The following is a 9,634-nucleotide window of genomic DNA, read 5'->3' as shown; positions in this document are numbered from 1 at the left end:
CAGGTACCTAGGTGTGCTGAGAGCATGGCGGGCCACACCCAGGCCGGGGTCCTGCCAAGCGGCCAAGACTGGGGAGGCGGGCGGCCCCAGGCCTGGGCAGTCGGGGGATGCGAGAGCGGCCACCCAGACCTTCGTATTGCTGGGAACCAGCCAAGGGCCACAGTGCCCTAGCAGAATTCCGCACAGCTGCGGGAGATGCGCTGCAGGCATGGGCGTCTCTGGCCCCCAGGAGACCAGGCTCGAGCTCTTGGGGCGGCAGGGGACAGCTTCTTCCGTCTACAGCCAGACCCTCCTGAATGCACCTGATCTCGTCTGATCTCGGAAGCTAAGCAGGATTGGGCCTGGTTAGTACCTGGATGGGAGAATGCCTGGGAATACTGGGTGCTGTAGGCTTTTGCCGCTCTCCAGCCAGGGTGCGCCTGGACGCCCCTGGGCCCTGCTCGGTCGCTGTCTCGGGGAGCCCTGGCTGGCGCCCAAGCCCAAGGGCTGCATGAACGTCCATGCGCCCCGCGCCACCGCCCGCCTCCACCTGCTCTCCTGCAGCCAGCAGCCCTGGGCTGTTTTCTCTCTCCACTCCAGGCCTTTCCCTTCCTGGGGTCTGCGGGACTGACCCCCAAGGGCCGTGAGAGCTGTGCGGAGGGCGAGGTCACGGACGAAAGCGTTGCCTGGTGGTATTTCCGGTGTCACCACGTGGTTTTGGCCAGGTCAGGCTCTGCCTTTGTGAGGCGCTCAGGGGAGAGGTGGGTCTGGGTGAGGGCCACGGCTCAGATTTTCAGGGCCACACCTGCCTAGGTGTCCAGGTGGCAGAGAGATTGGCGGGCCATGCGGGGGCCCAGCTCCGGCCTAGTGGCCAAAACTGCGGAGGAGGGTGGCCCCAGGCCTGGGCAGTCCTGGGATGCAAGAGAGCCTACCAAGACCTTTGGCTCGGCTTGGAACCGGCCAAGGCCTGGAATGAAGGGGCGAGGCAGATTGCTCTTTCCCCGCCCCACGAAGCCGTGCACACAGCGCTGGAGGGCTCAGAGCGCGGGCAGCCTCTGCCTGGCGAGGGGTCTGCGCCGCATCACCTCTGGGGCCAGCGCGGCGACGCAGTACGGGTGATGCCACCCGAGCGGCGCGAGTCGCAGAGGTGAGCGCTTGTCCACGCCAGCCGTGGCCATGGCTGCCGCTCTAGCTCCCGCTGCGGCTCTGGCTGGTCTAGAGGAGGCCGGCTGTCAATCAAGGCGCGGTGGGGAAGGGGAGGGGACAGGGGCGGGGTGGGGAGGGACTGAGGACTGAGGGAGGGGACAGTGGGAGGGAGAGGAGGGGACAGGAAATGGGGATAAGGAAAGACACTGCTGAGGCGATGAGGTACAGAGGAAGGGTCAGGGGGCGAGGCCTGGAGTGAGAAGGGATATGTGAAGGACAGGAGTTATTTCATAGGTAAGTATCAAGTGTGTGGATTTTTATTTTAATGGTGAGCAAAGCCCTTAAAGTCGGGAAATGCTCTTCTCTGCTCCCATCTTGAACGCTTTTTGGGATTAGGACTGAGTTTAGGTAATGAAATGTTATTCCTTATGCTCTGCTGCCATCTGGTGGGCATATTGGGTATAGCAGCAGAGTTGAGCTATTGAATTGTGGTTCCTTATCCACTCCTACCATCTCGTGGGCTTTTTGGGAATAGCACCAGAGTGTAGGTATTGAAATATCATTCCTAAGCCTCTGCTGCCATCTCGTGGCGTGCGTGGGGTTTCCAGGGGTTCCGTGGACCAAGGGGTTCACAGGGGTTCCGATGAGCAAGGGGTTCCCAGGGGTTCCGCGGACCAAGGGGTTCTCAGGGGTTCCGCGGAGCAAGGGTTCCCAGGGGTTCCGCGGACCAAGGGGTTCTCAGGGGTTCCGCGGACCTAGGGGTTCCCAGGGGTTCCGCGGAGCAAGGGTTCCCAGGGGTTCCGCGGAGCAAAGGGTTCCCAGGGGTTCCGCGGAGCAAGGGGTTCCCAGGGGTTCCGCGGACTTAGGGGTTCTCAGGGGTTCCGCGGAGCAAAGGGTTCCCAGGGGTTCCGCGGACCAAGGGGTTCTCAGGGGTTCCGCGGAGCAGAGGGTTCCCAGGGGTTCCGCGGACCAAGGGGGTCCCAGGGGTTCCGCGGACCTAGGGGTTCCCAGGGGTTCCGCGGACCAAGGGGTTCCCAGGGGTTCCGCGGACCCGGGGTTCCCAGGGGTTCCGAGGAGCAAGGGGTTCCCAGGGGTTCCGCGGACTTAGGGGTTCTCAGGGGTTCCGCGGAGCAAAGGGTTCCCAGGGGTTCCGCGGACCAAGGGGTTCTCAGGGGTTCCGCGGAGCAGAGGGTTCCCAGGGGTTCCGCGGACCAAGGGGTTCTCAGGGGTTCCGCGGAGCAAGGGTTCCCAGGGGTTCCGCGGACGAAGGGGTTCCCAGGGGGTTCCGCGGACTTAGGGGTTCCCAGGGGTTCCGCGGACCAAGGGGTTCCCAGGGGTTGCGTGGGCCCGGGGTTCCCAGGGGTTCCGCGTACGAAGGGATTCCCAGGGGTTCCGCGGATCCGGGCTTTCGCTTCTTGGGAATAGCACCAGAGTTTAGGGATTGAAATATTATTCCGAAGCCTCTGCTGCCATCCCGTGAGCTTTTTGGGTATAGCAGCAGTGTTTCGATCATGAAATGTTTTTCCCTATCTTCTATTGCCATCTCGTGGGCTTTTTGGGGAATTGCACCAGAGTATAGGTATGGAAATATTATTCCGAAGCCTCTGCTGCCATCTCGTGGGCTCTCTGGGGAATAGCACCAGAGTTTAGGGATTGAAATATTATTCCAAAGCCTCTGCTGCCATCTCGTGGTCTTTTTGGGGAATAGCACCAGAGTTTAGGCATTGAGATATTCTTCCTAATCCTCTGCTGCCATCTCGTGGACTCTTCGGGAATAGCACCAGAGTTTAGGTATTGAACTATTCTTCCGAAGCCTCTGCTGCCATCTCGTGGGCTTTTTGGGAATAGCACCAGAGTTCAGGCATTGAACTATTATTCCTAAGCCTCTGCTGCCATCTCGTGGGCTTTTTGGGGAATAGCACCAGAGTTTAGGGATTGAAATATTATTCGTAAGCCTCTGCTGCCATCTCGTGGAATTTTTGAGAATAGCACCAGAGTTGAGGCATTGAGATATTCTTCCTAATCCTCTGCTGCCATCTCGTGGACTCTTCGGGAATAGCACCGGAGTTTAGGTACTGAGCTATTTTTCGTAATCCTCTGCTGCCATCTCGTGGGCCCTTTGGGAATAGCCCCCGAGCGATGGCCGTGAAATGTTATTCCCTATCCTCTGCTGCCATCTCGTGGACGTTTTGGGAATAGCAGCAGAGTGTTGGCCATGAAATGTTATTCCTTATCCTGTGCAGTCATCTGCTGTGCATTTTGGGAATAACACCTGAAAATAGGTCATCAAGTGTAGCTCATTATGAATCTTCATTCTCTGCTTCCATCCGGTGGGAAATTTGGGAAAAACATGACAGGGCTGCTCAAAGTTATTTCTGCTTCTTTTTCATGTTCATTTTGGAAATAACCCCCGGGGCATGTCATTATGAAGAGTTTTTCTCTGCTGCCGTCTCGTGGGTAATTTGAAAATAACGCCCAAGTGTATATCATCATTAAATTTATTTCCTGCCGTCATAGGTGGGAATTTGGGGAATAACACCGGATTGTACGAAATAAAAAAGTTTACTCTTTGCTGCCACCTGGTGCAGTTTTCAGGAATAAAACCTGGTGTAGGTTATCGTAAATATTCCTTATGTGCCTTCATGCATTGTGCATCTTGAGAAGAACGCGAGTGTAATAAAATTTATTCTTGCTGCCATCTGGTGGGCATTCTGGGAGTAATAACGCAGCGCAGATCCTAAAATGTTATCTCTGCTTCTGTGCAAGGCGCATTCTGAAAATAAACCCAAAGTAACGTCATTATAATCACCTTTTATCTACTGCCATTTCATTTGCATCTGTGTAAAGACACGGGAGGTTATTCTCTGCTGCCATTTCAAGGGCATTTCGAAAATAATATCCAGGTGTACGTAAGCACAGGATTATTTTCTGAGGCCGTCTGGTGGTTACTTGGGAATAATGCCATAGAGAATGTCATGGGGAAAAAAAGTGGTGCTATCTCGTGTGCATTTAAAACATAACACCCCAGGGAATGTCGTTATAATTTTTTTTCTCTGGTGCCTTTTCAGGTTAAACTTGAGAATAGCACAGGACCGCAAGTAATGAAAAACTGTTCTCTGTTGCCATCTCGTAGAAATTTTGATCATAACACTCAGGTGTGTGTGAGCAGAAAAATTTATTTTCTGCTGCCACCTGGTGAGCATTTTGGGAATGACGCCACAGTGCGTCCCGTGAAAAGCTACCGCTGCCGCCGTCGTGTGCCGTTAAAAATACCACTCCATCGTGTGTCTCTATAAGTGTTTCCTCTGTCGCCATGTCGTGTGAATCTCGGGAAGAACAAAAGTGTGTACGTCGTGAAATCCTGTTCGCCGCTGCCATCCGGAGGGCATTTCAGAAATCATACCTGCGTGTCTCTTGTGAATACTCACCTGCCGCTACACTGTGAGCATTTTCTGAATAAATCACAGCACATGTCATAAAATGCAATTTTGGGGCCATCTCACGTGCATTCTGAAAACAGACTCTGTGGAATGTCATTATGAAAAGTTTTCTGATGCCATTCCACGTGCGTCTTGTGTCAAACACAGGAGTGCTTGTCACGACATAATTTTCTGCTTTAGTCTCGTGGGCAATTGGGAAATAATATCCCACTGTAGATCCTCTCGAATACTCATTCCGTGCTGCCATCCTGTCGTCACGTCGGGAATAACACCATAGCACACGTCGTAAGCCGTTATTTCTTTCGTTATCTCGTACAGTTAGAAAATGACACCTAAGGACGTTTGGTTGAACAAAGTTCTCGTACGTGGAATCTCGTGTGTATCTTGGGATAAACAAAAAAGTACACGTCATGAGAGATTCTTCTTCTCTGCTGCCGTCCGGTGGGCATTCGAAAATAACAGGCAAGCGTATGTTAATAGAAAAAGTTACTTCCTGTTGCCATCGGCTCAGCATTTTGGGGATGACACAGGAGTGCACGTCTTGAGAAGTTATTTCTGCTACTACCTCGTGTGCATTTAAAAAATGACTCCCCAGGGTATGTTGTTAGAATTTTTTTTTCTGCTGCCATTTCGTGTGACTCTTGGGACTAACACGGCAGCGCATGTCTCGAGCAATTTGTTCTCTGCTGCCATCTCGTGGACATTGTGAAAGTACTAGCGTATTCATAAATTTTGTTTTCCGCAGCAACCCTGTGTGCATTTTGAGAATAACGGAGTGTAGACCACAATAAAAATAAATTTTCTGATGCCATCGGGTGTATATTTTATCATAAACACCCGAGCGATCATGAATATTCATTCTCTACTGCCATACGGTGTCCAGAAACGATCGATGTCATCATAAAACTTTACACTCTGCTGCCATCTGGTGGGATTTTGGGGAATAACACAGCGGCGCATCTCGTGAACAGTTCTCTCTGCTGCTATCACATGCATTTCAAATTAGCGCCCACGTGTATGTCATAAAATGTATTCTCTGCCGTGGTGCAGGCGCGGGCGTCTCCGGGGGCCGGGAGGCCAGGCTCGAAGTTTTGGGAATGCAGGCGACAGTGTTCCTGGTTACGGCTGTACCCCGCGGAACGTGCCCGATCCCGTCTGATCTTGGAAGCTAAGCCGGGTTGAGCCTGGTTAGTACTTAGATGGGAGACCGCGAATACCGGGTGCCGTAGGCCTTTGCCGCCCCCTCCTTTTGTCGCCCTCCGGCCGGGGTGCCCCTGGATGCCCCGGGCCCCCGCTCACTTGCTCACTTGGTCGTTTGCTGTTCCGGGGGTCCCGGGTAGGCGACCGAGCTTAAGGGCTGCACCAAAGTCCATGCGCCCCGCGACATCGCCCGCCCCCACCTGCTCTCCTGCAGCCAGACCTGGGCTGTTTTCTCCCCACTCTGGACCCTTCGCTTCCTGGGCTCCACGGGGGGGCGGGGGGGGGGGGCGGCGAGCCTCAAGGGCGGAGGGCACTGGGCGGAAGGTGAGGTTTCGGGGCGGAGCGTTGCCTGGTGGTGTGGCCGGTGTCTCCGCGTGGTTCTGGCCAGGTCGGGCTCAGCCCCGCCGGGGAGCGCAGAGGTGGGGTGGATCTGGTTCAGGGCCAGGTCGAAACTTATCAGGGCTGCACCTTCCCCGTTGCCCAGGTGGCCGAGAGATTGGCGAGGCACGCCTGGCCCGTGGTCCTGCCAAACGGCCAAGACGGGGAAGGCAAGTGGTCTGCGGCCTGGGCAGGTCCGGGATGCGAGAGCGCCCACCCAGTCCCTCCGCTCAGTCCCTCAAGGGCTGTGGTGCCTTAGCGCGGCTGGCTCTCGCTCCAGCCACCTCTCTAGCGGAACCCCCAGCGCTCCCCCCAAGGAGGAGGTACGGTGTAGTCGTGGGCGTCTCCAGCGGCCGGGAGGCCAGGCTCGGTCTCTTGGGGCGGCAGACGACAGGCTCTCCCGTCTAAGTCCCTACCACTCTGAATGCGCCTGAACTTGTCTGATCTTGGAAGCTAAGCAGGGTCGGGCCTGGTTATTCTATTGCTTGGGTGGGAGACCATCTGGGAAGGCCGGGTGCCGTAGGCTTTGGCCGCCCCCTCCTTTTGCCGCCCTCTAGCCAGGTTGCCCCTGGATGCCCCTGGGCTCTGCTCACTCACTCGCTCGCTGTCTCTGCGGTCCGCCGCGGGCGGCCGAGCCCAAGGGCATCTCCAATGGCCGCGGGCCCGCGCCCTCACCCGCCCTCACCTGCTCTCCTGCAGCCAGTCCGGGCTGTTTCCTCTCACCGCTCCAGGCCCTTTCCTTCCTGGGCTCCGTAGGACCGAGCCCCGAGGACCACCGTCTCTAACACACGTTGGGAGTGTGCTCGCATTCCCGGGACGCGGGACCAGCCACCCCCACCCGCCACGCCGCGTCGCGCCCAGCCCCGCCCCGCCAGAGGCCTCAAACATCCTCCGACACGCTTCTCCCCGCCCTTCTCGCCCGACAGCCAGGTGCCCTCGGCCCAAGCGCGAGGCCGGCCCGCACACCCGGGACGAGAAGCAGGACTGACCAGCTGCGTCAGAAAGGCCGAGACACACGAGACCGCGCACACCTGTGCGGCGAGAGCCTTCTTGCTCGCGACAGGCCGCATCAAACAGCCACACACACACACTCACACACACATACACACACGCGCGCGCGCGCGCACACACATACTCCAGGGAGCCTGTGCGTCTTGCCTGTCTGCGGTGGTACCTCGGCAGGACTCAAAGGACAACGAGACTCCCTGAGCCCCGACCTGTATCGGGGCACGGGATACAGGGGTGCCAAGGTTCCGGGAGTTCCGGGAGCGCCGGGGTTCCGGGGATAAAAGGGTTCTGGGGTTCCGGGGTTACGGGGTATCTAGGGGTTCCGCGGTTCCGGCGATCCGGGTGTTCCAGGGGTCTCTGCGGTTCTGGGGATCCAGGGGTTCATAGGGGTTGCGCGAATCCGGGGTTCCCAGGGGTTCCGCGGACCAAGGGGTTCCCAGGGGTTCCGTGGACCAAGGGGTTCTCAGGGGTTCCGCGGAGCAAAGGGTTCCCAGGGGTTCCGCGGACCAAGGGGTTTTCTAGGGGTTCCGCGGACCCGGGGTTCCCAGGGGTTCCGCGGAGCAAGGGGTTCTCAGGGGTTCCGCGGACCAAGGGGTTCCCAGGGGTTCCGCGGACCAAGGGGTTCTCAGGGGTTCCGCGGACCAAGGGGTTCCCAGGGGTTCCGCGGACCAAGGGGTTCCCAGGGGTTCCGCGGAGCAAGGGGTTCCAGGGTTCCGCGGAGCAAGGGGTTCCCAGGGGTTCCGCGGACCAAGGGGTTCTCACGGGTTCCGCGGACGCAGAGGGTTCCCAGGGGTTCCGCGGACCAAGGGGTTCTCAGGGGTTCCGCGGAGCAGAGGGTTCCCAGGGGTTCCGCGGACCAAGGGGTTCTCAGGGGTTCCGCGGACCCGGGGTTCCCAGGGGTTCCGAGGAGCAAGGGGTTCCCAGGGGTTCCGCGGACTTAGGGGTTCTCAGGGGTTCCGCGGAGCAAAGGGTTCCCAGGGGTTCCGCGGACCAAGGGGTTCTCAGGGGTTCCGCGGAGCAGAGGGTTCCCAGGGGTTCCGCGGACCAAGGGGTTCTCAGGGGTTCCGCGGAGCAAAGGGTTCCCACGGGTTCCGCGGACCAAGGGGTTCTCAGGGGGTTCCGCGGACTTAGGGGTTCCCAGGGGTTCCGCGGACCAAGGGGTTCCCAGGGGTTGCGTGGGCCCGGGGTTCCCAGGGGTTCCGCGTACGAAGGGATTCCCAGGGGTTCCGCGGATCCGGGCTTTCGCTTCTTGGGAATAGCACCAGAGTTTAGGGATTGAAATATTATTCTGAAGCCTCTGCTGCCATCCCGTGAGCTTTTTGGGTATAGCAGCAGTGTTTCGATCATGAAATGTTTTTCCCTATCTTCTGTTGACATCTCGTGGGCTTTTTGGGGAATTGCACCAGAGTATAGGTATGGAAATATTATTCCGAAGCCTCTGCTGCCATCTCGTGGGCTCTCTGGGGAATAGCACCAGAGTTTAGGGATTGAAATATTATTCCAAAGCCTCTGCTGCCATCTCGTGGGCGTTTTGGGGAATAGCACCAGAGTTTAGGCATTGAGATATTCTTCTTAATCCTCTGCTGCCATCTCGTGGACTCTTCGGGAATAGCACCAGAGTTTAGGTATTGAACTATTCTTCCGAAGCCTCTGCTGCCATCTCGTGGCGTGTTTGGAAATAGCACCAGAGTTCAGGCATTGAACTATTATTCCTAAGCCTCTGCTGCCATCTCGTGGGCTTTTTGGGAATAGCACCAGAGTTTAGGGATTGAAATATTATTCGTAAGCCTCTGCTGCCATCTCGTGGAATTTTTGAGAATAGCACCAGAGTTTAGGCATTGAGATATTCTTCTTAATCCTCTGCTGCCATCTCGTGGACTCTTGGGGAATAGCACCGGAGTTTAGGTACTGAGCTATTTTTCGTAATCCTCTGCTGCCATCTCGTGGGCCCTTTGGGAATAGCCCCCGAGCGATGGCCGTGAAATGTTATTCCCTATCCTCTGCTGCCATCTCGTGGACGTTTTGGGAATAGCAGCAGAGTGTTGGCCATGAAATGTTATTCCTTATCCTGTGCAGTCATCTGCTGTGCATCTTGGGAATAACACCTGAACATAGGTCATCAAGGGTAGCTCATTATGAATATTCATTCTCTGCTTCCATCCGGTGGGAAATTTGGGAAAAACATGACAGGGCTGCTCAAAGTTATTTCTGCTTCTTTTTCATGTTCATTTTGGAAATAACCCCCGGGGCATGTCATTATGAAGAGTTTTTCTCTGCTGCCGTCTCGTGGGTAATTTGAAAATAACGCCCAAGTGTATATCATCATTAAATTTATTTCCTGCCGTCATAGGTGGGAATTTGGGGAATAACACCGGATTGTACGAAATAAAAAAGTTTACTCTTTGCTGCCACCTGGTGCAGTTTTCAGGAATAAAACCTGGTGTAGGTTATCGTAAATATTCCTTATGTGCCTTCATGCATTG

At 56.1% G+C, this 9,634-nt stretch overlaps 2 pseudogenes; both read left to right on the top strand.

Moving 5' to 3' along the window:
- Positions 1-274: 274 nt before the first annotated feature.
- Positions 275-393, top strand: LOC118611761 (annotated as a pseudogene).
- Positions 394-5,682: 5,289 nt separating this feature from the next.
- LOC118611793 lies at positions 5,683-5,797 on the top strand (annotated as a pseudogene).
- Positions 5,798-9,634: the final 3,837 nt, after the last annotated feature.

Source organism: Rousettus aegyptiacus, unplaced genomic scaffold, assembly GCF_014176215.1.
Source record: "Rousettus aegyptiacus isolate mRouAeg1 unplaced genomic scaffold, mRouAeg1.p scaffold_m13_p_14, whole genome shotgun sequence".
Lineage (NCBI taxonomy): Eukaryota > Metazoa > Chordata > Mammalia > Chiroptera > Pteropodidae > Rousettus > Rousettus aegyptiacus.
This window is presented reverse-complemented; position numbering and strand designations above follow the sequence as displayed.